The sequence below is a fragment of the Ambystoma mexicanum genome, unplaced genomic scaffold (genome assembly GCF_040938575.1).
Source record: "Ambystoma mexicanum isolate Mex_15411 unplaced genomic scaffold, UKY_AmexF1_1 Mex_scaf20, whole genome shotgun sequence".
NCBI classification, from domain to species: domain Eukaryota; kingdom Metazoa; phylum Chordata; class Amphibia; order Caudata; family Ambystomatidae; genus Ambystoma; species Ambystoma mexicanum.
Genome location: NW_027182434.1, coordinates 1,210,405 through 1,237,299, shown reverse-complemented (window position 1 = coordinate 1,237,299; position 26,895 = coordinate 1,210,405). Strand labels below are relative to the sequence as shown.

At 51.4% G+C, this 26,895-nt stretch overlaps 26 non-coding genes across 26 annotated transcripts; 9 read left to right on the top strand and 17 right to left on the bottom strand.

Annotated features, from left to right (window-relative positions):
- Positions 1 to 645: 645 nt before the first annotated feature.
- On the bottom strand, positions 646 to 727 carry TRNAL-AAG (transfer RNA leucine (anticodon AAG)). Its single transcript has one exon. It is a non-coding gene; the product is annotated as a tRNA-Leu (tRNA).
- A 541-nt stretch (positions 728 to 1,268) lies between these two features.
- TRNAD-GUC (transfer RNA aspartic acid (anticodon GUC)) lies at positions 1,269 to 1,340 on the top strand. The gene has a single exon. It is a non-coding gene; the product is annotated as a tRNA-Asp (tRNA).
- Positions 1,341 to 2,114: 774 nt separating this feature from the next.
- On the bottom strand, positions 2,115 to 2,196 carry TRNAL-AAG (transfer RNA leucine (anticodon AAG)). The gene has a single exon. It is a non-coding gene; the product is annotated as a tRNA-Leu (tRNA).
- A 540-nt stretch (positions 2,197 to 2,736) lies between these two features.
- Positions 2,737 to 2,808, top strand: TRNAD-GUC (transfer RNA aspartic acid (anticodon GUC)). Its single transcript has one exon. It is a non-coding gene; the product is annotated as a tRNA-Asp (tRNA).
- Positions 2,809 to 3,582: 774 nt separating this feature from the next.
- Positions 3,583 to 3,664, bottom strand: TRNAL-AAG (transfer RNA leucine (anticodon AAG)). Its single transcript has one exon. It is a non-coding gene; the product is annotated as a tRNA-Leu (tRNA).
- A 541-nt stretch (positions 3,665 to 4,205) lies between these two features.
- TRNAD-GUC (transfer RNA aspartic acid (anticodon GUC)) lies at positions 4,206 to 4,277 on the top strand. Its single transcript has one exon. It is a non-coding gene; the product is annotated as a tRNA-Asp (tRNA).
- A 774-nt stretch (positions 4,278 to 5,051) lies between these two features.
- On the bottom strand, positions 5,052 to 5,133 carry TRNAL-AAG (transfer RNA leucine (anticodon AAG)). Its single transcript has one exon. It is a non-coding gene; the product is annotated as a tRNA-Leu (tRNA).
- Positions 5,134 to 5,674: 541 nt separating this feature from the next.
- Positions 5,675 to 5,746, top strand: TRNAD-GUC (transfer RNA aspartic acid (anticodon GUC)). Its single transcript has one exon. It is a non-coding gene; the product is annotated as a tRNA-Asp (tRNA).
- Positions 5,747 to 6,520: 774 nt separating this feature from the next.
- Positions 6,521 to 6,602, bottom strand: TRNAL-AAG (transfer RNA leucine (anticodon AAG)). Its single transcript has one exon. It is a non-coding gene; the product is annotated as a tRNA-Leu (tRNA).
- Positions 6,603 to 7,986: 1,384 nt separating this feature from the next.
- Positions 7,987 to 8,068, bottom strand: TRNAL-AAG (transfer RNA leucine (anticodon AAG)). Its single transcript has one exon. It is a non-coding gene; the product is annotated as a tRNA-Leu (tRNA).
- Positions 8,069 to 9,442: 1,374 nt separating this feature from the next.
- TRNAL-AAG (transfer RNA leucine (anticodon AAG)) lies at positions 9,443 to 9,524 on the bottom strand. Its single transcript has one exon. It is a non-coding gene; the product is annotated as a tRNA-Leu (tRNA).
- Positions 9,525 to 10,065: 541 nt separating this feature from the next.
- Positions 10,066 to 10,137, top strand: TRNAD-GUC (transfer RNA aspartic acid (anticodon GUC)). The gene has a single exon. It is a non-coding gene; the product is annotated as a tRNA-Asp (tRNA).
- Positions 10,138 to 10,911: 774 nt separating this feature from the next.
- Positions 10,912 to 10,993, bottom strand: TRNAL-AAG (transfer RNA leucine (anticodon AAG)). The gene has a single exon. It is a non-coding gene; the product is annotated as a tRNA-Leu (tRNA).
- A 1,374-nt stretch (positions 10,994 to 12,367) lies between these two features.
- TRNAL-AAG (transfer RNA leucine (anticodon AAG)) lies at positions 12,368 to 12,449 on the bottom strand. The gene has a single exon. It is a non-coding gene; the product is annotated as a tRNA-Leu (tRNA).
- Positions 12,450 to 12,990: 541 nt separating this feature from the next.
- TRNAD-GUC (transfer RNA aspartic acid (anticodon GUC)) lies at positions 12,991 to 13,062 on the top strand. Its single transcript has one exon. It is a non-coding gene; the product is annotated as a tRNA-Asp (tRNA).
- Positions 13,063 to 13,836: 774 nt separating this feature from the next.
- TRNAL-AAG (transfer RNA leucine (anticodon AAG)) lies at positions 13,837 to 13,918 on the bottom strand. The gene has a single exon. It is a non-coding gene; the product is annotated as a tRNA-Leu (tRNA).
- A 1,999-nt stretch (positions 13,919 to 15,917) lies between these two features.
- Positions 15,918 to 15,989, top strand: TRNAD-GUC (transfer RNA aspartic acid (anticodon GUC)). Its single transcript has one exon. It is a non-coding gene; the product is annotated as a tRNA-Asp (tRNA).
- Positions 15,990 to 16,763: 774 nt separating this feature from the next.
- TRNAL-AAG (transfer RNA leucine (anticodon AAG)) lies at positions 16,764 to 16,845 on the bottom strand. The gene has a single exon. It is a non-coding gene; the product is annotated as a tRNA-Leu (tRNA).
- Positions 16,846 to 18,218: 1,373 nt separating this feature from the next.
- TRNAL-AAG (transfer RNA leucine (anticodon AAG)) lies at positions 18,219 to 18,300 on the bottom strand. Its single transcript has one exon. It is a non-coding gene; the product is annotated as a tRNA-Leu (tRNA).
- Positions 18,301 to 19,684: 1,384 nt separating this feature from the next.
- Positions 19,685 to 19,766, bottom strand: TRNAL-AAG (transfer RNA leucine (anticodon AAG)). Its single transcript has one exon. It is a non-coding gene; the product is annotated as a tRNA-Leu (tRNA).
- A 1,374-nt stretch (positions 19,767 to 21,140) lies between these two features.
- TRNAL-AAG (transfer RNA leucine (anticodon AAG)) lies at positions 21,141 to 21,222 on the bottom strand. The gene has a single exon. It is a non-coding gene; the product is annotated as a tRNA-Leu (tRNA).
- Positions 21,223 to 21,763: 541 nt separating this feature from the next.
- On the top strand, positions 21,764 to 21,835 carry TRNAD-GUC (transfer RNA aspartic acid (anticodon GUC)). Its single transcript has one exon. It is a non-coding gene; the product is annotated as a tRNA-Asp (tRNA).
- A 774-nt stretch (positions 21,836 to 22,609) lies between these two features.
- TRNAL-AAG (transfer RNA leucine (anticodon AAG)) lies at positions 22,610 to 22,691 on the bottom strand. The gene has a single exon. It is a non-coding gene; the product is annotated as a tRNA-Leu (tRNA).
- A 1,374-nt stretch (positions 22,692 to 24,065) lies between these two features.
- TRNAL-AAG (transfer RNA leucine (anticodon AAG)) lies at positions 24,066 to 24,147 on the bottom strand. The gene has a single exon. It is a non-coding gene; the product is annotated as a tRNA-Leu (tRNA).
- A 541-nt stretch (positions 24,148 to 24,688) lies between these two features.
- TRNAD-GUC (transfer RNA aspartic acid (anticodon GUC)) lies at positions 24,689 to 24,760 on the top strand. The gene has a single exon. It is a non-coding gene; the product is annotated as a tRNA-Asp (tRNA).
- Positions 24,761 to 25,534: 774 nt separating this feature from the next.
- Positions 25,535 to 25,616, bottom strand: TRNAL-AAG (transfer RNA leucine (anticodon AAG)). The gene has a single exon. It is a non-coding gene; the product is annotated as a tRNA-Leu (tRNA).
- Between the last annotated feature and the right edge of the window lie 1,279 nt (positions 25,617 to 26,895).

Here is a 26,895-nt window from a genome sequence, read left to right as displayed (position 1 = left end):
AATATTTGTGCACAATTGCTTACATTAGGCGGCCGGTCCACTTTATTGAGTCCCCCTCAGCACCATTTAGTGCTCCTGTTGTCTGCGAAGTCCAAATTGTAACCCTGAATCAGTTCCTCTTCTGACCCTTTGTATCATGTTACATGACGAGTAATGATCACCTGTTAGCTTTATCCCTAATTATAACTCTCACTCTTTCCCTGCATCTAACCCTAGCTCTAATCCCATCATTAACCTCGGTCCGGGCACACGCGTGAACCCCTACTCTCATCTCAGCCTCTCCTGGTGATACATCACACCTGGGATCGTTTGCTCCCTGTGGGCTGTGGGAAATTTGCTACCAGCACGCCCTGGAAGTGGGGCTCATTCCGCTGCAACGGGAGGTCTTCCCAGGACGCGTCACAGCTCAACGCAAGAGCTCCTGGGTTTCGAAGGCTCTTGCAGCAAGCCTTCACAAAGCAGCAGGGAGCGCCGTTCCAGATGGGAAACTTGAGACTGGATGTCCAGAAAAGCAAGACGTCAGAAGCGAAACCTTTTTCCTGCAGGGTGTGGCATACCATCCGCTTGCTCATTGCGACAGAGGTGGCACTAATGAAGGAAGAGGTCAACGTTACGTTCTTCTTTAAAATGCAAGGCCAGGAAAAGTGGCAGCGGTGGGATTTGAACCCACGCCTCCGAAGAGACTGGAGCCTTAATCCAGCGCCTTAGACCGCTCGGCCACGCTACCTCCCTGCTAGTCGCCGAAAGCGGAACTTGACCCGTTGCCCGGCCCGCTTTAGTGCTTTGCCTTTTCTCCTTGTAAAGTCTGGAGACAGGCAGTGGAAGGGCAGGCAAACTGTCAGGTGCGCAGAGGAGGGGAGACCATGAGGCAAGGTGGGAGATGGGGGCAAGAAGTGAGAAAAAAACTAATCGCAAGCTAGGGCAGGATTCGGAAAGTGAAGCCGAAAAGGGGCTTAGCATGCAGCCCAGGGGTTTCTTTGACTGTCCTAAGCCCACAGGGACTTTGCCGTCCTCAGCTCATGAGACTTGAGATGGGTAGCTTGATTTGCTGAGGAAATGCGGGATGACAGATTCAACTCTGGAGTCAAACATAGCCCGGAACTATCGCCTTAAACTGAGTTTTAAGCCTGGTGCCGATAAAAAGAAAGAAATTAGCCTTAGATCGGGCAAGCCGTTTGACGGGGGAAAATGAGACCCCCCTAGGCCAGCTAGGTGGTCGCTGGATGCTGTGCAGACATCAGCAGCTGTTCATTTCATGCCCTCACGTCTCCTCGTTAGTATAGTGGTCAGTATCCCCGCCTGTCACGCGGGAGACCGGGGTTCAATTCCCCGACGGGGAGGTTAAACCGTTTCTGGATTTTTTTTAGTTCTTGACAAATATTCTTGAAGATTAGGCTGAGTCAAGTAGGGAATGGGTGCCAAGAACTGACTCTTTAAGAAAAAAGCACCGGCAACGCTAGTCATCGTACAATATTTGTGCACAATTGCTTACATTAGGCGGCCGGTCCACTTTATTGAGTCCCCCTCAGCACCATTTAGTGCTCCTGTTGTCTGCGAAGTCCAAATTGTAACCCTGAATCAGTTCCTCTTCTGACCCTTTGTATCATGTTACATGACGAGTAATGATCACCTGTTAGCTTTATCCCTAATTATAACTCTCACTCTTTCCCTGCATCTAACCCTAGCTCTAATCCCATCATTAACCTCGGTCCGGGCACACGCGTGAACCCCTACTCTCATCTCAGCCTCTCCTGGTGATACATCACACCTGGGATCGTTTGCTCCCTGTGGGCTGTGGGAAATTTGCTACCAGCACGCCCTGGAAGTGGGGCTCATTCCGCTGCAACGGGAGGTCTTCCCAGGACGCGTCACAGCTCAACGCAAGAGCTCCTGGGTTTCGAAGGCTCTTGCAGCAAGCCTTCACAAAGCAGCAGGGAGCGCCGTTCCAGATGGGAAACTTGAGACTGGATGTCCAGAAAAGCAAGACGTCAGAAGCGAAACCTTTTTCCTGCAGGGTGTGGCATACCATCCGCTTGCTCATTGCGACAGAGGTGGCACTAATGAAGGAAGAGGTCAACGTTACGTTCTTCTTTAAAATGCAAGGCCAGGAAAAGTGGCAGCGGTGGGATTTGAACCCACGCCTCCGAAGAGACTGGAGCCTTAATCCAGCGCCTTAGACCGCTCGGCCACGCTACCTCCCTGCTAGTTGCCGAAAGCGGAACTTGACCCGTTGCCCGGCCCGCTTTAGTGCTTTGCCTTTTCTCCTTGGAAAGTCTGGAGACAGGCAGTGGAAGGGCAGGCAAACTGTCAGGTGCGCAGAGGAGGGGAGACCATGAGGCAAGGTGGGAGATGGGGGCAAGAAGTGAGAAAAAAACTAATCGCAAGCTAGGGCAGGATTCGGAAAGTGAAGCCGAAAAGGGGCTTAGCATGCAGCCCAGGGGTTTCTTTGACTGTCCTAAGCCCACAGGGACTTTGCCGTCCTCAGCTCATGAGACTTGAGATGGGTAGCTTGATTTGCTGAGGAAATGCGGGATGACAGATTCAACTCTGGAGTCAAACATAGCCCGGAACTATCGCCTTAAACTGAGTTTTAAGCCTGGTGCCGATAAAAAGAAAGAAATTAGCCTTAGATCGGGCAAGCCGTTTGACGGGGGAAAATGAGACCCCCTAGGCCATCTAGGTGGTCGCTGGATGCTGTGCAGACATCAGCAGCTGTTCATTTCATGCCCTCACGTCTCCTCGTTAGTATAGTGGTCAGTATCCCCGCCTGTCACGCGGGAGACCGGGGTTCAATTCCCCGACGGGGAGGTTAAACCTTTTCTGGATTTTTTTTAGTTCTTGACAAATATTCTTGAAGATTAGGCTGAGTCAAGTAGGGAATGGGTGCCAAGAACTGACTCTTTAAGAAAAAAGCACCGGCAACGCTAGTCATCGTACAATATTTGTGCACAATTGCTTACATTAGGCGGCCGGTCCACTTTATTGAGTCCCCCTCAGCACCATTTAGTGCTCCTGTTGTCTGCGAAGTCCAAATTGTAACCCTGAATCAGTTCCTCTTCTGACCCTTTGTATCATGTTACATGACGAGTAATGATCACCTGTTAGCTTTATCCCTAATTATAACTCTCACTCTTTCCCTGCATCTAACCCTAGCTCTAATCCCATCATTAACCTCGGTCCGGGCACACGCGTGAACCCCTACTCTCATCTCAGCCTCTCCTGGTGATACATCACACCTGGGATCGTTTGCTCCCTGTGGGCTGTGGGAAATTTGCTACCAGCACGCCCTGGAAGTGGGGCTCATTCCGCTGCAACGGGAGGTCTTCCCAGGACGCGTCACAGCTCAACGCAAGAGCTCCTGGGTTTCGAAGGCTCTTGCAGCAAGCCTTCACAAAGCAGCAGGGAGCGCCGTTCCAGATGGGAAACTTGAGACTGGATGTCCAGAAAAGCAAGACGTCAGAAGCGAAACCTTTTTCCTGCAGGGTGTGGCATACCATCCGCTTGCTCATTGCGACAGAGGTGGCACTAATGAAGGAAGAGGTCAACGTTACGTTCTTCTTTAAAATGCAAGGCCAGGAAAAGTGGCAGCGGTGGGATTTGAACCCACGCCTCCGAAGAGACTGGAGCCTTAATCCAGCGCCTTAGACCGCTCGGCCACGCTACCTCCCTGCTAGTTGCCGAAAGCGGAACTTGACCCGTTGCCCGGCCCGCTTTAGTGCTTTGCCTTTTCTCCTTGGAAAGTCTGGAGACAGGCAGTGGAAGGGCAGGCAAACTGTCAGGTGCGCAGAGGAGGGGAGACCATGAGGCAAGGTGGGAGATGGGGGCAAGAAGTGAGAAAAAAACTAATCGCAAGCTAGGGCAGGATTCGGAAAGTGAAGCCGAAAAGGGGCTTAGCATGCAGCCCAGGGGTTTCTTTGACTGTCCTAAGCCCACAGGGACTTTGCCGTCCTCAGCTCATGAGACTTGAGATGGGTAGCTTGATTTGCTGAGGAAATGCGGGATGACAGATTCAACTCTGGAGTCAAACATAGCCCGGAACTATCGCCTTAAACTGAGTTTTAAGCCTGGTGCCGATAAAAAGAAAGAAATTAGCCTTAGATCGGGCAAGCCGTTTGACGGGGGAAAATGAGACCCCCCTAGGCCAGCTAGGTGGTCGCTGGATGCTGTGCAGACATCAGCAGCTGTTCATTTCATGCCCTCACGTCTCCTCGTTAGTATAGTGGTCAGTATCCCCGCCTGTCACGCGGGAGACCGGGGTTCAATTCCCCGACGGGGAGGTTAAACCTTTTCTGGATTTTTTTTAGTTCTTGACAAATATTCTTGAAGATTAGGCTGAGTCAAGTAGGGAATGGGTGCCAAGAACTGACTCTTTAAGAAAAAAGCACCGGCAACGCTAGTCATCGTACAATATTTGTGCACAATTGCTTACATTAGGCGGCCGGTCCACTTTATTGAGTCCCCCTCAGCACCATTTAGTGCTCCTGTTGTCTGCGAAGTCCAAATTGTAACCCTGAATCAGTTCCTCTTCTGACCCTTTGTATCATGTTACATGACTAGTAATGATCACCTGTTAGCTTTATCCCTAATTATAACTCTCACTCTTTCCCTGCATCTAACCCTAGCTCTAATCCCATCATTAACCTCGGTCCGGGCACACGCGTGAACCCCTACTCTCATCTCAGCCTCTCCTGGTGATACATCACACCTGGGATCGTTTGCTCCCTGTGGGCTGTGGGAAATTTGCTACCAGCACGCCCTGGAAGTGGGGCTCATTCCGCTGCAACGGGAGGTCTTCCCAGGACGCGTCACAGCTCAACGCAAGAGCTCCTGGGTTTCGAAGGCTCTTGCAGCAAGCCTTCACAAAGCAGCAGGGAGCGCCGTTCCAGATGGGAAACTTGAGACTGGATGTCCAGAAAAGCAAGACGTCAGAAGCGAAACCTTTTTCCTGCAGGGTGTGGCATACCATCCGCTTGCTCATTGCGACAGAGGTGGCACTAATGAAGGAAGAGGTCAACGTTACGTTCTTCTTTAAAATGCAAGGCCAGGAAAAGTGGCAGCGGTGGGATTTGAACCCACGCCTCCGAAGAGACTGGAGCCTTAATCCAGCGCCTTAGACCGCTCGGCCACGCTACCTCCCTGCTAGTCGCCGAAAGCGGAACTTGACCCGTTGCCCGGCCCGCTTTAGTGCTTTGCCTTTTCTCCTTGGAAAGTCTGGAGACAGGCAGTGGAAGGGCAGGCAAACTGTCAGGTGCGCAGAGGAGGGGAGACCATGAGGCAAGGTGGGAGATGGGGGCAAGAAGTGAGAAAAAAACTAATCGCAAGCTAGGGCAGGATTCGGAAAGTGAAGCCGAAAAGGGGCTTAGCATGCAGCCCAGGGGTTTCTTTGACTGTCCTAAGCCCACAGGGACTTTGCCGTCCTCAGCTCATGAGACTTGAGATGGGTAGCTTGATTTGCTGAGGAAATGCGGGATGACAGATTCAACTCTGGAGTCAAACATAGCCCGGAACTATCGCCTTAAACTGAGTTTTAAGCCTGGTGCCGATAAAAAGAAAGAAATTAGCCTTAGATCGGGCAAGCCGTTTGACGGGGGAAAATGAGACCCCCCTAGGCCAGCTAGGTGGTCGCTGGATGCTGTGCAGACATCAGCAGCTGTTCATTTCATGCCCTCACGTCTCCTCGTTAGTATAGTGGTCAGTATCCCCGCCTGTCACGCGGGAGACCGGGGTTCAATTCCCCGACGGGGAGGTTAAACCGTTTCTGGATTTTTTTTAGTTCTTGACAAATATTCTTGAAGATTAGGCTGAGTCAAGTAGGGAATGGGTGCCAAGAACTGACTCTTTAAGAAAAAAGCACCGGCAACGCTAGTCATCGTACAATATTTGTGCACAATTGCTTACATTAGGCGGCCGGTCCACTTTATTGAGTCCCCCTCAGCACCATTTAGTGCTCCTGTTGTCTGCGAAGTCCAAATTGTAACCCTGAATCAGTTCCTCTTCTGACCCTTTGTATCATGTTACATGACGAGTAATGATCACCTGTTAGCTTTATCCCTAATTATAACTCTCACTCTTTCCCTGCATCTAACCCTAGCTCTAATCCCATCATTAACCTCGGTCCGGGCACACGCGTGAACCCCTACTCTCATCTCAGCCTCTCCTGGTGATACATCACACCTGGGATCGTTTGCTCCCTGTGGGCTGTGGGAAATTTGCTACCAGCACGCCCTGGAAGTGGGGCTCATTCCGCTGCAACGGGAGGTCTTCCCAGGACGCGTCACAGCTCAACGCAAGAGCTCCTGGGTTTCGAAGGCTCTTGCAGCAAGCCTTCACAAAGCAGCAGGGAGCGCCGTTCCAGATGGGAAACTTGAGACTGGATGTCCAGAAAAGCAAGACGTCAGAAGCGAAACCTTTTTCCTGCAGGGTGTGGCATACCATCCGCTTGCTCATTGCGACAGAGGTGGCACTAATGAAGGAAGAGGTCAACGTTACGTTCTTCTTTAAAATGCAAGGCCAGGAAAAGTGGCAGCGGTGGGATTTGAACCCACGCCTCCGAAGAGACTGGAGCCTTAATCCAGCGCCTTAGACCGCTCGGCCACGCTACCTCCCTGCTAGTCGCCGAAAGCGGAACTTGACCCGTTGCCCGGCCCGCTTTAGTGCTTTGCCTTTTCTCCTTGGAAAGTCTGGAGACAGGCAGTGGAAGGGCAGGCAAACTGTCAGGTGCGCAGAGGAGGGGAGACCATGAGGCAAGGTGGGAGATGGGGGCAAGAAGTGAGAAAAAAACTAATCGCAAGCTAGGGCAGGATTCGGAAAGTGAAGCCGAAAAGGGGCTTAGCATGCAGCCCAGGGGTTTCTTTGACTGTCCTAAGCCCACAGGGACTTTGCCGTCCTCAGCTCATGAGACTTGAGATGGGTAGCTTGATTTGCTGAGGAAATGCGGGATGACAGATTCAACTCTGGAGTCAAACATAGCCCGGAACTATCGCCTTAAACTGAGTTTTAAGCCTGGTGCCGATAAAAAGAAAGAAATTAGCCTTAGATCGGGCAAGCCGTTTGACGGGGGAAAATGAGACCCCCCTAGGCCAGCTAGGTGGTCGCTGGATGCTGTGCAGACATCAGCAGCTGTTCATTTCATGCCCTCACGTCTCCTCGTTAGTATAGTGGTCAGTATCCCCGCCTGTCACGCGGGAGACCGGGGAATTCCCCGACGGGGAGGTTAAACCTTTTCTGGATTTTTTTTAGTTCTTGACAAATATTCTTGAAGATTAGGCTGAGTCAAGTAGGGAATGGGTGCCAAGAACTGACTCTTTAAGAAAAAAGCACCGGCAACGCTAGTCATCGTACAATATTTGTGCACAATTGCTTACATTAGGCGGCCGGTCCACTTTATTGAGTCCCCCTCAGCACCATTTAGTGCTCCTGTTGTCTGCGAAGTCCAAATTGTAACCCTGAATCAGTTCCTCTTCTGACCCTTTGTATCATGTTACATGACGAGTAATGATCACCTGTTAGCTTTATCCCTAATTATAACTCTCACTCTTTCCCTGCATCTAACCCTAGCTCTAATCCCATCATTAACCTCGGTCCGGGCACACGCGTGAACCCCTACTCTCATCTCAGCCTCTCCTGGTGATACATCACACCTGGGATCGTTTGCTCCCTGTGGGCTGTGGGAAATTTGCTACCAGCACGCCCTGGAAGTGGGGCTCATTCCGCTGCAACGGGAGGTCTTCCCAGGACGCGTCACAGCTCAACGCAAGAGCTCCTGGGTTTCGAAGGCTCTTGCAGCAAGCCTTCACAAAGCAGCAGGGAGCGCCGTTCCAGATGGGAAACTTGAGACTGGATGTCCAGAAAAGCAAGACGTCAGAAGCGAAACCTTTTTCCTGCAGGGTGTGGCATACCATCCGCTTGCACATTGCGACAGAGGTGGCACTAATGAAGGAAGAGGTCAACGTTACGTTCTTCTTTAAAATGCAAGGCCAGGAAAAGTGGCAGCGGTGGGATTTGAACCCACGCCTCCGAAGAGACTGGAGCCTTAATCCAGCGCCTTAGACCGCTCGGCCACGCTACCTCCCTGCTAGTCGCCGAAAGCGGAACTTGACCCGTTGCCCGGCCCGCTTTAGTGCTTTGCCTTTTCTCCTTGGAAAGTCTGGAGACAGGCAGTGGAAGGGCAGGCAAACTGTCAGGTGCGCAGAGGAGGGGAGACCATGAGGCAAGGTGGGAGATGGGGGCAAGAAGTGAGAAAAAAACTAATCGCAAGCTAGGGCAGGATTCGGAAAGTGAAGCCGAAAAGGGGCTTAGCATGCAGCCCAGGGGTTTCTTTGACTGTCCTAAGCCCACAGGGACTTTGCCGTCCTCAGCTCATGAGACTTGAGATGGGTAGCTTGATTTGCTGAGGAAATGCGGGATGACAGATTCAACTCTGGAGTCAAACATAGCCCGGAACTATCGCCTTAAACTGAGTTTTAAGCCTGGTGCCGATAAAAAGAAAGAAATTAGCCTTAGATCGGGCAAGCCGTTTGACGGGGGAAAATGAGACCCCCTAGGCCAGCTAGGTGGTCGCTGGATGCTGTGCAGACATCAGCAGCTGTTCATTTCATGCCCTCACGTCTCCTCGTTAGTATAGTGGTCAGTATCCCCGCCAGACCGGGGTTCAATTCCCCGACGGGGAGGTTAAACCTTTTCTGGATTTTTTTTAGTTCTTGACAAATATTCTTGAAGATTAGGCTGAGTCAAGTAGGGAATGGGTGCCAAGAACTGACTCTTTAAGAAAAAAGCACCGGCAACGCTAGTCATCGTACAATATTTGTGCACAATTGCTTACATTAGGCGGCCGGTCCACTTTATTGAGTCCCCCTCAGCACCATTTAGTGCTCCTGTTGTCTGCGAAGTCCAAATTGTAACCCTGAATCAGTTCCTCTTCTGACCCTTTGTATCATGTTACATGACGAGTAATGATCACCTGTTAGCTTTATCCCTAATTATAACTCTCACTCTTTCCCTGCATCTAACCCTAGCTCTAATCCCATCATTAACCTCGGTCCGGGCACACGCGTGAACCCCTACTCTCATCTCAGCCTTTCTGGTGATACATCACACCTGGGATCGTTTGCTCCCTGTGGGCTGTGGGAAATTTGCTACCAGCACGCCCTGGAAGTGGGGCTCATTCCGCTGCAACGGGAGGTCTTCCCAGGACGCGTCACAGCTCAACGCAAGAGCTCCTGGGTTTCGAAGGCTCTTGCAGCAAGCCTTCACAAAGCAGCAGGGAGCGCCGTTCCAGATGGGAAACTTGAGACTGGATGTCCAGAAAAGCAAGACGTCAGAAGCGAAACCTTTTTCCTGCAGGGTGTGGCATACCATCCGCTTGCTCATTGCGACAGAGGTGGCACTAATGAAGGAAGAGGTCAACGTTACGTTCTTCTTTAAAATGCAAGGCCAGGAAAAGTGGCAGCGGTGGGATTTGAACCCACGCCTCCGAAGAGACTGGAGCCTTAATCCAGCGCCTTAGACCGCTCGGCCACGCTACCTCCCTGCTAGTTGCCGAAAGCGGAACTTGACCCGTTGCCCGGCCCGCTTTAGTGCTTTGCCTTTTCTCCTTGGAAAGTCTGGAGACAGGCAGTGGAAGGGCAGGCAAACTGTCAGGTGCGCAGAGGAGGGGAGACCATGAGGCAAGGTGGGAGATGGGGGCAAGAAGTGAGAAAAAAACTAATCGCAAGCTAGGGCAGGATTCGGAAAGTGAAGCCGAAAAGGGGCTTAGCATGCAGCCCAGGGGTTTCTTTGACTGTCCTAAGCCCACAGGGACTTTGCCGTCCTCAGCTCATGAGACTTGAGATGGGTAGCTTGATTTGCTGAGGAAATGCGGGATGACAGATTCAACTCTGGAGTCAAACATAGCCCGGAACTATCGCCTTAAACTGAGTTTTAAGCCTGGTGCCGATAAAAAGAAAGAAATTAGCCTTAGATCGGGCAAGCCGTTTGACGGGGGAAAATGAGACCCCCCTAGGCCAGCTAGGTGGTCGCTGGATGCTGTGCAGACATCAGCAGCTGTTCATTTCATGCCCTCACGTCTCCTCGTTAGTATAGTGGTCAGTATCCCCGCCTGTCACGCGGGAGACCGGGGTTCAATTCCCCGACGGGGAGGTTAAACCTTTTCTGGATTTTTTTTAGTTCTTGACAAATATTCTTGAAGATTAGGCTGAGTCAAGTAGGGAATGGGTGCCAAGAACTGACTCTTTAAGAAAAAAGCACCGGCAACGCTAGTCATCGTACAATATTTGTGCACAATTGCTTACATTAGGCGGCCGGTCCACTTTATTGAGTCCCCCTCAGCACCATTTAGTGCTCCTGTTGTCTGCGAAGTCCAAATTGTAACCCTGAATCAGTTCCTCTTCTGACCCTTTGTATCATGTTACATGACGAGTAATGATCACCTGTTAGCTTTATCCCTAATTATAACTCTCACTCTTTCCCTGCATCTAACCCTAGCTCTAATCCCATCATTAACCTCGGTCCGGGCACACGCGTGAACCCCTACTCTCATCTCAGCCTCTCCTGGTGATACATCACACCTGGGATCGTTTGCTCCCTGTGGGCTGTGGGAAATTTGCTACCAGCACGCCCTGGAAGTGGGGCTCATTCCGCTGCAACGGGAGGTCTTCCCAGGACGCGTCACAGCTCAACGCAAGAGCTCCTGGGTTTCGAAGGCTCTTGCAGCAAGCCTTCACAAAGCAGCAGGGAGCGCCGTTCCAGATGGGAAACTTGAGACTGGATGTCCAGAAAAGCAAGACGTCAGAAGCGAAACCTTTTTCCTGCAGGGTGTGGCATACCATCCGCTTGCTCATTGCGACAGAGGTGGCACTAATGAAGGAAGAGGTCAACGTTACGTTCTTCTTTAAAATGCAAGGCCAGGAAAAGTGGCAGCGGTGGGATTTGAACCCACGCCTCCGAAGAGACTGGAGCCTTAATCCAGCGCCTTAGACCGCTCGGCCACGCTACCTCCCTGCTAGTCGCCGAAAGCGGAACTTGACCCGTTGCCCGGCCCGCTTTAGTGCTTTGCCTTTTCTCCTTGGAAAGTCTGGAGACAGGCAGTGGAAGGGCAGGCAAACTGTCAGGTGCGCAGAGGAGGGGAGACCATGAGGCAAGGTGGGAGATGGGGGCAAGAAGTGAGAAAAAAACTAATCGCAAGCTAGGGCAGGATTCGGAAAGTGAAGCCGAAAAGGGGCTTAGCATGCAGCCCAGGGGTTTCTTTGACTGTCCTAAGCCCACAGGGACTTTGCCGTCCTCAGCTCATGAGACTTGAGATGGGTAGCTTGATTTGCTGAGGAAATGCGGGATGACAGATTCAACTCTGGAGTCAAACATAGCCCGGAACTATCGCCTTAAACTGAGTTTTAAGCCTGGTGCCGATAAAAAGAAAGAAATTAGCCTTAGATCGGGCAAGCCGTTTGACGGGGGAAAATGAGACCCCCTAGGCCAGCTAGGTGGTCGCTGGATGCTGTGCAGACATCAGCAGCTGTTCATTTCATGCCCTCACGTCTCCTCGTTAGTATAGTGGTCAGTATCCCCGCCAGACCGGGGTTCAATTCCCCGACGGGGAGGTTAAACCTTTTCTGGATTTTTTTTAGTTCTTGACAAATATTCTTGAAGATTAGGCTGAGTCAAGTAGGGAATGGGTGCCAAGAACTGACTCTTTAAGAAAAAAGCACCGGCAACGCTAGTCATCGTACAATATTTGTGCACAATTGCTTACATTAGGCGGCCGGTCCACTTTATTGAGTCCCCCTCAGCACCATTTAGTGCTCCTGTTGTCTGCGAAGTCCAAATTGTAACCCTGAATCAGTTCCTCTTCTGACCCTTTGTATCATGTTACATGACGAGTAATGATCACCTGTTAGCTTTATCCCTAATTATAACTCTCACTCTTTCCCTGCATCTAACCCTAGCTCTAATCCCATCATTAACCTCGGTCCGGGCACACGCGTGAACCCCTACTCTCATCTCAGCCTTTCTGGTGATACATCACACCTGGGATCGTTTGCTCCCTGTGGGCTGTGGGAAATTTGCTACCAGCACGCCCTGGAAGTGGGGCTCATTCCGCTGCAACGGGAGGTCTTCCCAGGACGCGTCACAGCTCAACGCAAGAGCTCCTGGGTTTCGAAGGCTCTTGCAGCAAGCCTTCACAAAGCAGCAGGGAGCGCCGTTCCAGATGGGAAACTTGAGACTGGATGTCCAGAAAAGCAAGACGTCAGAAGCGAAACCTTTTTCCTGCAGGGTGTGGCATACCATCCGCTTGCTCATTGCGACAGAGGTGGCACTAATGAAGGAAGAGGTCAACGTTACGTTCTTCTTTAAAATGCAAGGCCAGGAAAAGTGGCAGCGGTGGGATTTGAACCCACGCCTCCGAAGAGACTGGAGCCTTAATCCAGCGCCTTAGACCGCTCGGCCACGCTACCTCCCTGCTAGTTGCCGAAAGCGGAACTTGACCCGTTGCCCGGCCCGCTTTAGTGCTTTGCCTTTTCTCCTTGGAAAGTCTGGAGACAGGCAGTGGAAGGGCAGGCAAACTGTCAGGTGCGCAGAGGAGGGGAGACCATGAGGCAAGGTGGGAGATGGGGGCAAGAAGTGAGAAAAAAACTAATCGCAAGCTAGGGCAGGATTCGGAAAGTGAAGCCGAAAAGGGGCTTAGCATGCAGCCCAGGGGTTTCTTTGACTGTCCTAAGCCCACAGGGACTTTGCCGTCCTCAGCTCATGAGACTTGAGATGGGTAGCTTGATTTGCTGAGGAAATGCGGGATGACAGATTCAACTCTGGAGTCAAACATAGCCCGGAACTATCGCCTTAAACTGAGTTTTAAGCCTGGTGCCGATAAAAAGAAAGAAATTAGCCTTAGATCGGGCAAGCCGTTTGACGGGGGAAAATGAGACCCCCCTAGGCCAGCTAGGTGGTCGCTGGATGCTGTGCAGACATCAGCAGCTGTTCATTTCATGCCCTCACGTCTCCTCGTTAGTATAGTGGTCAGTATCCCCGCCTGTCACGCGGGAGACCGGGGTTCAATTCCCCGACGGGGAGGTTAAACCGTTTCTGGATTTTTTTTAGTTCTTGACAAATATTCTTGAAGATTAGGCTGAGTCAAGTAGGGAATGGGTGCCAAGAACTGACTCTTTAAGAAAAAAGCACCGGCAACGCTAGTCATCGTACAATATTTGTGCACAATTGCTTACATTAGGCGGCCGGTCCACTTTATTGAGTCCCCCTGAGCACCATTTAGTGCTCCTGTTGTCTGCGAAGTCCAAATTGTAACCCTGAATCAGTTCCTCTTCTGACCCTTTGTATCATGTTACATGACGAGTAATGATCACCTGTTAGCTTTATCCCTAATTATAACTCTCACTCTTTCCCTGCATCTAACCCTAGCTCTAATCCCATCATTAACCTCGGTCCGGGCACACGCGTGAACCCCTACTCTCATCTCAGCCTCTCCTGGTGATACATCACACCTGGGATCGTTTGCTCCCTGTGGGCTGTGGGAAATTTGCTACCAGCACGCCCTGGAAGTGGGGCTCATTCCGCTGCAACGGGAGGTCTTCCCAGGACGCGTCACAGCTCAACGCAAGAGCTCCTGGGTTTCGAAGGCTCTTGCAGCAAGCCTTCACAAAGCAGCAGGGAGCGCCGTTCCAGATGGGAAACTTGAGACTGGATGTCCAGAAAAGCAAGACGTCAGAAGCGAAACCTTTTTCCTGCAGGGTGTGGCATACCATCCGCTTGCTCATTGCGACAGAGGTGGCACTAATGAAGGAAGAGGTCAACGTTACGTTCTTCTTTAAAATGCAAGGCCAGGAAAAGTGGCAGCGGTGGGATTTGAACCCACGCCTCCGAAGAGACTGGAGCCTTAATCCAGCGCCTTAGACCGCTCGGCCACGCTACCTCCCTGCTAGTCGCCGAAAGCGGAACTTGACCCGTTGCCCGGCCCGCTTTAGTGCTTTGCCTTTTCTCCTTGGAAAGTCTGGAGACAGGCAGTGGAAGGGCAGGCAAACTGTCAGGTGCGCAGAGGAGGGGAGACCATGAGGCAAGGTGGGAGATGGGGGCAAGAAGTGAGAAAAAAACTAATCGCAAGCTAGGGCAGGATTCGGAAAGTGAAGCCGAAAAGGGGCTTAGCATGCAGCCCAGGGGTTTCTTTGACTGTCCTAAGCCCACAGGGACTTTGCCGTCCTCAGCTCATGAGACTTGAGATGGGTAGCTTGATTTGCTGAGGAAATGCGGGATGACAGATTCAACTCTGGAGTCAAACATAGCCCGGAACTATCGCCTTAAACTGAGTTTTAAGCCTGGTGCCGATAAAAAGAAAGAAATTAGCCTTAGATCGGGCAAGCCGTTTGACGGGGGAAAATGAGACCCCCCTAGGCCAGCTAGGTGGTCGCTGGATGCTGTGCAGACATCAGCAGCTGTTCATTTCATGCCCTCACGTCTCCTCGTTAGTATAGTGGTCAGTATCCCCGCCAGACCGGGGTTCAATTCCCCGACGGGGAGGTTAAACCTTTTCTGGATTTTTTTTAGTTCTTGACAAATATTCTTGAAGATTAGGCTGAGTCAAGTAGGGAATGGGTGCCAAGAACTGACTCTTTAAGAAAAAAGCACCGGCAACGCTAGTCATCGTACAATATTTGTGCACAATTGCTTACATTAGGCGGCCGGTCCACTTTATTGAGTCCCCCTCAGCACCATTTAGTGCTCCTGTTGTCTGCGAAGTCCAAATTGTAACCCTGAATCAGTTCCTCTTCTGACCCTTTGTATCATGTTACATGACGAGTAATGATCACCTGTTAGCTTTATCCCTAATTATAACTCTCACTCTTTCCCTGCATCTAACCCTAGCTCTAATCCCATCATTAACCTCGGTCCGGGCACACGCGTGAACCCCTACTCTCATCTCAGCCTCTCCTGGTGATACATCACACCTGGGATCGTTTGCTCCCTGTGGGCTGTGGGAAATTTGCTACCAGCACGCCCTGGAAGTGGGGCTCATTCCGCTGCAACGGGAGGTCTTCCCAGGACGCGTCACAGCTCAACGCAAGAGCTCCTGGGTTTCGAAGGCTCTTGCAGCAAGCCTTCACAAAGCAGCAGGGAGCGCCGTTCCAGATGGGAAACTTGAGACTGGATGTCCAGAAAAGCAAGACGTCAGAAGCGAAACCTTTTTCCTGCAGGGTGTGGCATACCATCCGCTTGCTCATTGCGACAGAGGTGGCACTAATGAAGGAAGAGGTCAACGTTACGTTCTTCTTTAAAATGCAAGGCCAGGAAAAGTGGCAGCGGTGCGATTTGAACCCACGCCTCCGAAGAGACTGGAGCCTTAATCCAGCGCCTTAGACCGCTCGGCCACGCTACCTCCCTGCTAGTCGCCGAAAGCGGAACTTGACCCGTTGCCCGGCCCGCTTTAGTGCTTTGCCTTTTCTCCTTGGAAAGTCTGGAGACAGGCAGTGGAAGGGCAGGCAAACTGTCAGGTGCGCAGAGGAGGGGAGACCATGAGGCAAGGTGGGAGATGGGGGCAAGAAGTGAGAAAAAAACTAATCGCAAGCTAGGGCAGGATTCGGAAAGTGAAGCCGAAAAGGGGCTTAGCATGCAGCCCAGGGGTTTCTTTGACTGTCCTAAGCCCACAGGGACTTTGCCGTCCTCAGCTCATGAGACTTGAGATGGGTAGCTTGATTTGCTGAGGAAATGCGGGATGACAGATTCAACTCTGGAGTCAAACATAGCCCGGAACTATCGCCTTAAACTGAGTTTTAAGCCTGGTGCCGATAAAAAGAAAGAAATTAGCCTTAGATCGGGCAAGCCGTTTGACGGGGGAAAATGAGACCCCCCTAGGCCAGCTAGGTGGTCGCTGGATGCTGTGCAGACATCAGCAGCTGTTCATTTCATGCCCTCACGTCTCCTCGTTAGTATAGTGGTCAGTATCCCCGCCTGTCACGCGGGAGACCGGGGTTCAATTCCCCGACGGGGAGGTTAAACCTTTTCTGGATTTTTTTTAGTTCTTGACAAATATTCTTGAAGATTAGGCTGAGTCAAGTAGGGAATGGGTGCCAAGAACTGACTCTTTAAGAAAAAAGCACCGGCAACGCTAGTCATCGTACAATATTTGTGCACAATTGCTTACATTAGGCGGCCGGTCCACTTTATTGAGTCCCCCTCAGCACCATTTAGTGCTCCTGTTGTCTGCGAAGTCCAAATTGTAACCCTGAATCAGTTCCTCTTCTGACCCTTTGTATCATGTTACATGACGAGTAATGATCACCTGTTAGCTTTATCCCTAATTATAACTCTCACTCTTTCCCTGCATCTAACCCTAGCTCTAATCCCATCATTAACCTCGGTCCGGGCACACGCGTGAACCCCTACTCTCATCTCAGCCTCTCCTGGTGATACATCACACCTGGGATCGTTTGCTCCCTGTGGGCTGTGGGAAATTTGCTACCAGCACGCCCTGGAAGTGGGGCTCATTCCGCTGCAACGGGAGGTCTTCCCAGGACGCGTCACAGCTCAACGCAAGAGCTCCTGGGTTTCGAAGGCTCTTGCAGCAAGCCTTCACAAAGCAGCAGGGAGCGCCGTTCCAGATGGGAAACTTGAGACTGGATGTCCAGAAAAGCAAGACGTCAGAAGCGAAACCTTTTTCCTGCAGGGTGTGGCATACCATCCGCTTGCTCATTGCGACAGAGGTGGCACTAATGAAGGAAGAGGTCAACGTTACGTTCTTCTTTAAAATGCAAGGCCAGGAAAAGTGGCAGCGGTGGGATTTGAACCCACGCCTCCGAAGAGACTGGAGTCTTAATCCAGCGCCTTAGACCGCTCGGCCACGCTACCTCCCTGCTAGTCGCCGAAAGCGGAACTTGACCCGTTGCCCGGCCCGCTTTAGTGCTTTGCCTTTTCTCCTTGTAAAGTCTGGAGACAGGCAGTGGAAGGGCAGGCAAACTGTCAGGTGCGCAGAGGAGGGGAGACCATGAGGCAAGGTGGGAGATGGGGGCAAGAAGTGAGAAAAAAACTAATCGCAAGCTAGGGCAGGATTCGGAAAGTGAAGCCGAAAAGGGGCTTAGCATGCAGCCCAGGGGTTTCTTTGACTGTCCTAAGCCCACAGGGACTTTGCCGTCCTCAGCTCATGAGACTTGAGATGGGTAGCTTGATTTGCTGAGGAAATGCGGGATGACAGATTCAACTCTGGAGTCAAACATAGCCCGGAACTATCGCCTTAAACTGAGTTTTAAGCCTGGTGCCGATAAAAAGAAAGAAATTAGCCTTAGATCGGGCAAGCCGTTTGACGGGGGAAAATGAGACCCCCCTAGGCCAGCTAGGTGGTCGCTGGATGCTGTGCAGACATCAGCAGCTGTTCATTTCATGCCCTCACGTCTCCTCGTTAGTATAGTGGTCAGTATCCCCGCCTGTCACGCGGGAGACCCGACGGGGAGGTTAAACCTTTTCTGGATTTTTTTTAGTTCTTGACAAATATTCTTGAAGATTAGGCTGAGTCAAGTAGGGAATGGGTGCCAAGAACTGACTCTTTAAGAAAAAAGCACCGGCAACGCTAGTCATCGTACAATATTTGTGCACAATTGCTTACATTAGGCGGCCGGTCCACTTTATTGAGTCCCCCTCAGCACCATTTAGTGCTCCTGTTGTCTGCGAAGTCCAAATTGTAACCCTGAATCAGTTCCTCTTCTGACCCTTTGTATCATGTTACATGACGAGTAATGATCACCTGTTAGCTTTATCCCTAATTATAACTCTCACTCTTTCCCTGCATCTAACCCTAGCTCTAATCCCATCATTAACCTCGGTCCGGGCACACGCGTGAACCCCTACTCTCATCTCAGCCTCTCCTGGTGATACATCACACCTGGGATCGTTTGCTCCCTGTGGGCTGTGGGAAATTTGCTACCAGCACGCCCTGGAAGTGGGGCTCATTCCGCTGCAACGGGAGGTCTTCCCAGGACGCGTCACAGCTCAACGCAAGAGCTCCTGGGTTTCGAAGGCTCTTGCAGCAAGCCTTCACAAAGCAGCAGGGAGCGCCGTTCCAGATGGGAAACTTGAGACTGGATGTCCAGAAAAGCAAGACGTCAGAAGCGAAACCTTTTTCCTGCAGGGTGTGGCATACCATCCGCTTGCTCATTGCGACAGAGGTGGCACTAATGAAGGAAGAGGTCAACGTTACGTTCTTCTTTAAAATGCAAGGCCAGGAAAAGTGGCAGCGGTGGGATTTGAACCCACGCCTCCGAAGAGACTGGAGCCTTAATCCAGCGCCTTAGACCGCTCGGCCACGCTACCTCCCTGCTAGTTGCCGAAAGCGGAACTTGACCCGTTGCCCGGCCCGCTTTAGTGCTTTGCCTTTTCTCCTTGGAAAGTCTGGAGACAGGCAGTGGAAGGGCAGGCAAACTGTCAGGTGCGCAGAGGAGGGGAGACCATGAGGCAAGGTGGGAGATGGGGGCAAGAAGTGAGAAAAAAACTAATCGCAAGCTAGGGCAGGATTCGGAAAGTGAAGCCGAAAAGGGGCTTAGCATGCAGCCCAGGGGTTTCTTTGACTGTCCTAAGCCCACAGGGACTTTGCCGTCCTCAGCTCATGAGACTTGAGATGGGTAGCTTGATTTGCTGAGGAAATGCGGGATGACAGATTCAACTCTGGAGTCAAACATAGCCCGGAACTATCGCCTTAAACTGAGTTTTAAGCCTGGTGCCGATAAAAAGAAAGAAATTAGCCTTAGATCGGGCAAGCCGTTTGACGGGGGAAAATGAGACCCCCCTAGGCCAGCTAGGTGGTCGCTGGATGCTGTGCAGACATCAGCAGCTGTTCATTTCATGCCCTCACGTCTCCTCGTTAGTATAGTGGTCAGTATCCCCGCCTGTCACGCGGGAGACCGGGGAATTCCCCGACGGGGAGGTTAAACCTTTTCTGGATTTTTTTTAGTTCTTGACAAATATTCTTGAAGATTAGGCTGAGTCAAGTAGGGAATGGGTGCCAAGAACTGACTCTTTAAGAAAAAAGCACCGGCAACGCTAGTCATCGTACAATATTTGTGCACAATTGCTTACATTAGGCGGCCGGTCCACTTTATTGAGTCCCCCTCAGCACCATTTAGTGCTCCTGTTGTCTGCGAAGTCCAAATTGTAACCCTGAATCAGTTCCTCTTCTGACCCTTTGTATCATGTTACATGACGAGTAATGATCACCTGTTAGCTTTATCCCTAATTATAACTCTCACTCTTTCCCTGCATCTAACCCTAGCTCTAATCCCATCATTAACCTCGGTCCGGGCACACGCGTGAACCCCTACTCTCATCTCAGCCTCTCCTGGTGATACATCACACCTGGGATCGTTTGCTCCCTGTGGGCTGTGGGAAATTTGCTACCAGCACGCCCTGGAAGTGGGGCTCATTCCGCTGCAACGGGAGGTCTTCCCAGGACGCGTCACAGCTCAACGCAAGAGCTCCTGGGTTTCGAAGGCTCTTGCAGCAAGCCTTCACAAAGCAGCAGGGAGCGCCGTTCCAGATGGGAAACTTGAGACTGGATGTCCAGAAAAGCAAGACGTCAGAAGCGAAACCTTTTTCCTGCAGGGTGTGGCATACCATCCGCTTGCTCATTGCGACAGAGGTGGCACTAATGAAGGAAGAGGTCAACGTTACGTTCTTCTTTAAAATGCAAGGCCAGGAAAAGTGGCAGCGGTGGGATTTGAACCCACGCCTCCGAAGAGACTGGAGCCTTAATCCAGCGCCTTAGACCGCTCGGCCACGCTACCTCCCTGCTAGTCGCCGAAAGCGGAACTTGACCCGTTGCCCGGCCCGCTTTAGTGCTTTGCCTTTTCTCCTTGGAAAGTCTGGAGACAGGCAGTGGAAGGGCAGGCAAACTGTCAGGTGCGCAGAGGAGGGGAGACCATGAGGCAAGGTGGGAGATGGGGGCAAGAAGTGAGAAAAAAACTAATCGCAAGCTAGGGCAGGATTCGGAAAGTGAAGCCGAAAAGGGGCTTAGCATGCAGCCCAGGGGTTTCTTTGACTGTCCTAAGCCCACAGGGACTTTGCCGTCCTCAGCTCATGAGACTTGAGATGGGTAGCTTGATTTGCTGAGGAAATGCGGGATGACAGATTCAACTCTGGAGTCAAACATAGCCCGGAACTATCGCCTTAAACTGAGTTTTAAGCCTGGTGCCGATAAAAAGAAAGAAATTAGCCTTAGATCGGGCAAGCCGTTTGACGGGGGAAAATGAGACCCCCTAGGCCAGCTAGGTGGTCGCTGGATGCTGTGCAGACATCAGCAGCTGTTCATTTCATGCCCTCACGTCTCCTCGTTAGTATAGTGGTCAGTATCCCCGCCAGACCGGGGTTCAATTCCCCGACGGGGAGGTTAAACCTTTTCTGGATTTTTTTTAGTTCTTGACAAATATTCTTGAAGATTAGGCTGAGTCAAGTAGGGAATGGGTGCCAAGAACTGACTCTTTAAGAAAAAAGCACCGGCAACGCTAGTCATCGTACAATATTTGTGCACAATTGCTTACATTAGGCGGCCGGTCCACTTTATTGAGTCCCCCTCAGCACCATTTAGTGCTCCTGTTGTCTGCGAAGTCCAAATTGTAACCCTGAATCAGTTCCTCTTCTGACCCTTTGTATCATGTTACATGACGAGTAATGATCACCTGTTAGCTTTATCCCTAATTATAACTCTCACTCTTTCCCTGCATCTAACCCTAGCTCTAATCCCATCATTAACCTCGGTCCGGGCACACGCGTGAACCCCTACTCTCATCTCAGCCTTTCTGGTGATACATCACACCTGGGATCGTTTGCTCCCTGTGGGCTGTGGGAAATTTGCTACCAGCACGCCCTGGAAGTGGGGCTCATTCCGCTGCAACGGGAGGTCTTCCCAGGACGCGTCACAGCTCAACGCAAGAGCTCCTGGGTTTCGAAGGCTCTTGCAGCAAGCCTTCACAAAGCAGCAGGGAGCGCCGTTCCAGATGGGAAACTTGAGACTGGATGTCCAGAAAAGCAAGACGTCAGAAGCGAAACCTTTTTCCTGCAGGGTGTGGCATACCATCCGCTTGCTCATTGCGACAGAGGTGGCACTAATGAAGGAAGAGGTCAACGTTACGTTCTTCTTTAAAATGCAAGGCCAGGAAAAGTGGCAGCGGTGGGATTTGAACCCACGCCTCCGAAGAGACTGGAGCCTTAATCCAGCGCCTTAGACCGCTCGGCCACGCTACCTCCCTGCTAGTTGCCGAAAGCGGAACTTGACCCGTTGCCCGGCCCGCTTTAGTGCTTTGCCTTTTCTCCTTGGAAAGTCTGGAGACAGGCAGTGGAAGGGCAGGCAAACTGTCAGGTGCGCAGAGGAGGGGAGACCATGAGGCAAGGTGGGAGATGGGGGCAAGAAGTGAGAAAAAAACTAATCGCAAGCTAGGGCAGGATTCGGAAAGTGAAGCCGAAAAGGGGCTTAGCATGCAGCCCAGGGGTTTCTTTGACTGTCCTAAGCCCACAGGGACTTTGCCGTCCTCAGCTCATGAGACTTGAGATGGGTAGCTTGATTTGCTGAGGAAATGCGGGATGACAGATTCAACTCTGGAGTCAAACATAGCCCGGAACTATCGCCTTAAACTGAGTTTTAAGCCTGGTGCCGATAAAAAGAAAGAAATTAGCCTTAGATCGGGCAAGCCGTTTGACGGGGGAAAATGAGACCCCCCTAGGCCAGCTAGGTGGTCGCTGGATGCTGTGCAGACATCAGCAGCTGTTCATTTCATGCCCTCACGTCTCCTCGTTAGTATAGTGGTCAGTATCCCCGCCTGTCACGCGGGAGACCGGGGTTCAATTCCCCGACGGGGAGGTTAAACCTTTTCTGGATTTTTTTTAGTTCTTGACAAATATTCTTGAAGATTAGGCTGAGTCAAGTAGGGAATGGGTGCCAAGAACTGACTCTTTAAGAAAAAAGCACCGGCAACGCTAGTCATCGTACAATATTTGTGCACAATTGCTTACATTAGGCGGCCGGTCCACTTTATTGAGTCCCCCTCAGCACCATTTAGTGCTCCTGTTGTCTGCGAAGTCCAAATTGTAACCCTGAATCAGTTCCTCTTCTGACCCTTTGTATCATGTTACATGACGAGTAATGATCACCTGTTAGCTTTATCCCTAATTATAACTCTCACTCTTTCCCTGCATCTAACCCTAGCTCTAATCCCATCATTAACCTCGGTCCGGGCACACGCGTGAACCCCTACTCTCATCTCAGCCTCTCCTGGTGATACATCACACCTGGGATCGTTTGCTCCCTGTGGGCTGTGGGAAATTTGCTACCAGCACGCCCTGGAAGTGGGGCTCATTCCGCTGCAACGGGAGGTCTTCCCAGGACGCGTCACAGCTCAACGCAAGAGCTCCTGGGTTTCGAAGGCTCTTGCAGCAAGCCTTCACAAAGCAGCAGGGAGCGCCGTTCCAGATGGGAAACTTGAGACTGGATGTCCAGAAAAGCAAGACGTCAGAAGCGAAACCTTTTTCCTGCAGGGTGTGGCATACCATCCGCTTGCTCATTGCGACAGAGGTGGCACTAATGAAGGAAGAGGTCAACGTTACGTTCTTCTTTAAAATGCAAGGCCAGGAAAAGTGGCAGCGGTGGGATTTGAACCCACGCCTCCGAAGAGACTGGAGCCTTAATCCAGCGCCTTAGACCGCTCGGCCACGCTACCTCCCTGCTAGTCGCCGAAAGCGGAACTTGACCCGTTGCCCGGCCCGCTTTAGTGCTTTGCCTTTTCTCCTTGGAAAGTCTGGAGACAGGCAGTGGAAGGGCAGGCAAACTGTCAGGTGCGCAGAGGAGGGGAGACCATGAGGCAAGGTGGGAGATGGGGGCAAGAAGTGAGAAAAAAACTAATCGCAAGCTAGGGCAGGATTCGGAAAGTGAAGCCGAAAAGGGGCTTAGCATGCAGCCCAGGGGTTTCTTTGACTGTCCTAAGCCCACAGGGACTTTGCCGTCCTCAGCTCATGAGACTTGAGATGGGTAGCTTGATTTGCTGAGGAAATGCGGGATGACAGATTCAACTCTGGAGTCAAACATAGCCCGGAACTATCGCCTTAAACTGAGTTTTAAGCCTGGTGCCGATAAAAAGAAAGAAATTAGCCTTAGATCGGGCAAGCCGTTTGACGGGGGAAAATGAGACCCCCTAGGCCAGCTAGGTGGTCGCTGGATGCTGTGCAGACATCAGCAGCTGTTCATTTCATGCCCTCACGTCTCCTCGTTAGTATAGTGGTCAGTATCCCCGCCAGACCGGGGTTCAATTCCCCGACGGGGAGGTTAAACCTTTTCTGGATTTTTTTTAGTTCTTGACAAATATTCTTGAAGATTAGGCTGAGTCAAGTAGGGAATGGGTGCCAAGAACTGACTCTTTAAGAAAAAAGCACCGGCAACGCTAGTCATCGTACAATATTTGTGCACAATTGCTTACATTAGGCGGCCGGTCCACTTTATTGAGTCCCCCTCAGCACCATTTAGTGCTCCTGTTGTCTGCGAAGTCCAAATTGTAACCCTGAATCAGTTCCTCTTCTGACCCTTTGTATCATGTTACATGACGAGTAATGATCACCTGTTAGCTTTATCCCTAATTATAACTCTCACTCTTTCCCTGCATCTAACCCTAGCTCTAATCCCATCATTAACCTCGGTCCGGGCACACGCGTGAACCCCTACTCTCATCTCAGCCTTTCTGGTGATACATCACACCTGGGATCGTTTGCTCCCTGTGGGCTGTGGGAAATTTGCTACCAGCACGCCCTGGAAGTGGGGCTCATTCCGCTGCAACGGGAGGTCTTCCCAGGACGCGTCACAGCTCAACGCAAGAGCTCCTGGGTTTCGAAGGCTCTTGCAGCAAGCCTTCACAAAGCAGCAGGGAGCGCCGTTCCAGATGGGAAACTTGAGACTGGATGTCCAGAAAAGCAAGACGTCAGAAGCGAAACCTTTTTCCTGCAGGGTGTGGCATACCATCCGCTTGCTCATTGCGACAGAGGTGGCACTAATGAAGGAAGAGGTCAACGTTACGTTCTTCTTTAAAATGCAAGGCCAGGAAAAGTGGCAGCGGTGGGATTTGAACCCACGCCTCCGAAGAGACTGGAGCCTTAATCCAGCGCCTTAGACCGCTCGGCCACGCTACCTCCCTGCTAGTTGCCGAAAGCGGAACTTGACCCGTTGCCCGGCCCGCTTTAGTGCTTTGCCTTTTCTCCTTGGAAAGTCTGGAGACAGGCAGTGGAAGGGCAGGCAAACTGTCAGGTGCGCAGAGGAGGGGAGACCATGAGGCAAGGTGGGAGATGGGGGCAAGAAGTGAGAAAAAAACTAATCGCAAGCTAGGGCAGGATTCGGAAAGTGAAGCCGAAAAGGGGCTTAGCATGCAGCCCAGGGGTTTCTTTGACTGTCCTAAGCCCACAGGGACTTTGCCGTCCTCAGCTCATGAGACTTGAGATGGGTAGCTTGATTTGCTGAGGAAATGCGGGATGACAGATTCAACTCTGGAGTCAAACATAGCCCGGAACTATCGCCTTAAACTGAGTTTTAAGCCTGGTGCCGATAAAAAGAAAGAAATTAGCCTTAGATCGGGCAAGCCGTTTGACGGGGGAAAATGAGACCCCCCTAGGCCAGCTAGGTGGTCGCTGGATGCTGTGCAGACATCAGCAGCTGTTCATTTCATGCCCTCACGTCTCCTCGTTAGTATAGTGGTCAGTATCCCCGCCTGTCACGCGGGAGACCGGGGTTCAATTCCCCGACGGGGAGGTTAAACCGTTTCTGGATTTTTTTTAGTTCTTGACAAATATTCTTGAAGATTAGGCTGAGTCAAGTAGGGAATGGGTGCCAAGAACTGACTCTTTAAGAAAAAAGCACCGGCAACGCTAGTCATCGTACAATATTTGTGCACAATTGCTTACATTAGGCGGCCGGTCCACTTTATTGAGTCCCCCTGAGCACCATTTAGTGCTCCTGTTGTCTGCGAAGTCCAAATTGTAACCCTGAATCAGTTCCTCTTCTGACCCTTTGTATCATGTTACATGACGAGTAATGATCACCTGTTAGCTTTATCCCTAATTATAACTCTCACTCTTTCCCTGCATCTAACCCTAGCTCTAATCCCATCATTAACCTCGGTCCGGGCACACGCGTGAACCCCTACTCTCATCTCAGCCTCTCCTGGTGATACATCACACCTGGGATCGTTTGCTCCCTGTGGGCTGTGGGAAATTTGCTACCAGCACGCCCTGGAAGTGGGGCTCATTCCGCTGCAACGGGAGGTCTTCCCAGGACGCGTCACAGCTCAACGCAAGAGCTCCTGGGTTTCGAAGGCTCTTGCAGCAAGCCTTCACAAAGCAGCAGGGAGCGCCGTTCCAGATGGGAAACTTGAGACTGGATGTCCAGAAAAGCAAGACGTCAGAAGCGAAACCTTTTTCCTGCAGGGTGTGGCATACCATCCGCTTGCTCATTGCGACAGAGGTGGCACTAATGAAGGAAGAGGTCAACGTTACGTTCTTCTTTAAAATGCAAGGCCAGGAAAAGTGGCAGCGGTGGGATTTGAACCCACGCCTCCGAAGAGACTGGAGCCTTAATCCAGCGCCTTAGACCGCTCGGCCACGCTACCTCCCTGCTAGTCCCCGAAAGCGGAACTTGACCCGTTGCCCGGCCCGCTTTAGTGCTTTGCCTTTTCTCCTTGGAAAGTCTGGAGACAGGCAGTGGAAGGGCAGGCAAACTGTCAGGTGCGCAGAGGAGGGGAGACCATGAGGCAAGGTGGGAGATGGGGGCAAGAAGTGAGAAAAAAACTAATCGCAAGCTAGGGCAGGATTCGGAAAGTGAAGCCGAAAAGGGGCTTAGCATGCAGCCCAGGGGTTTCTTTGACTGTCCTAAGCCCACAGGGACTTTGCCGTCCTCAGCTCATGAGACTTGAGATGGGTAGCTTGATTTGCTGAGGAAATGCGGGATGACAGATTCAACTCTGGAGTCAAACATAGCCCGGAACTATCGCCTTAAACTGAGTTTTAAGCCTGGTGCCGATAAAAAGAAAGAAATTAGCCTTAGATCGGGCAAGCCGTTTGACGGGGGAAAATGAGACCCCCCTAGGCCAGCTAGGTGGTCGCTGGATGCTGTGCAGACATCAGCAGCTGTTCATTTCATGCCCTCACGTCTCCTCGTTAGTATAGTGGTCAGTATCCCCGCCAGACCGGGGTTCAATTCCCCGACGGGGAGGTTAAACCTTTTCTGGATTTTTTTTAGTTCTTGACAAATATTCTTGAAGATTAGGCTGAGTCAAGTAGGGAATGGGTGCCAAGAACTGACTCTTTAAGAAAAAAGCACCGGCAACGCTAGTCATCGTACAATATTTGTGCACAATTGCTTACATTAGGCGGCCGGTCCACTTTATTGAGTCCCCCTCAGCACCATTTAGTGCTCCTGTTGTCTGCGAAGTCCAAATTGTAACCCTGAATCAGTTCCTCTTCTGACCCTTTGTATCATGTTACATGACGAGTAATGATCACCTGTTAGCTTTATCCCTAATTATAACTCTCACTCTTTCCCTGCATCTAACCCTAGCTCTAATCCCATCATTAACCTCGGTCCGGGCACACGCGTGAACCCCTACTCTCATCTCAGCCTCTCCTGGTGATACATCACACCTGGGATCGTTTGCTCCCTGTGGGCTGTGGGAAATTTGCTACCAGCACGCCCTGGAAGTGGGGCTCATTCCGCTGCAACGGGAGGTCTTCCCAGGACGCGTCACAGCTCAACGCAAGAGCTCCTGGGTTTCGAAGGCTCTTGCAGCAAGCCTTCACAAAGCAGCAGGGAGCGCCGTTCCAGATGGGAAACTTGAGACTGGATGTCCAGAAAAGCAAGACGTCAGAAGCGAAACCTTTTTCCTGCAGGGT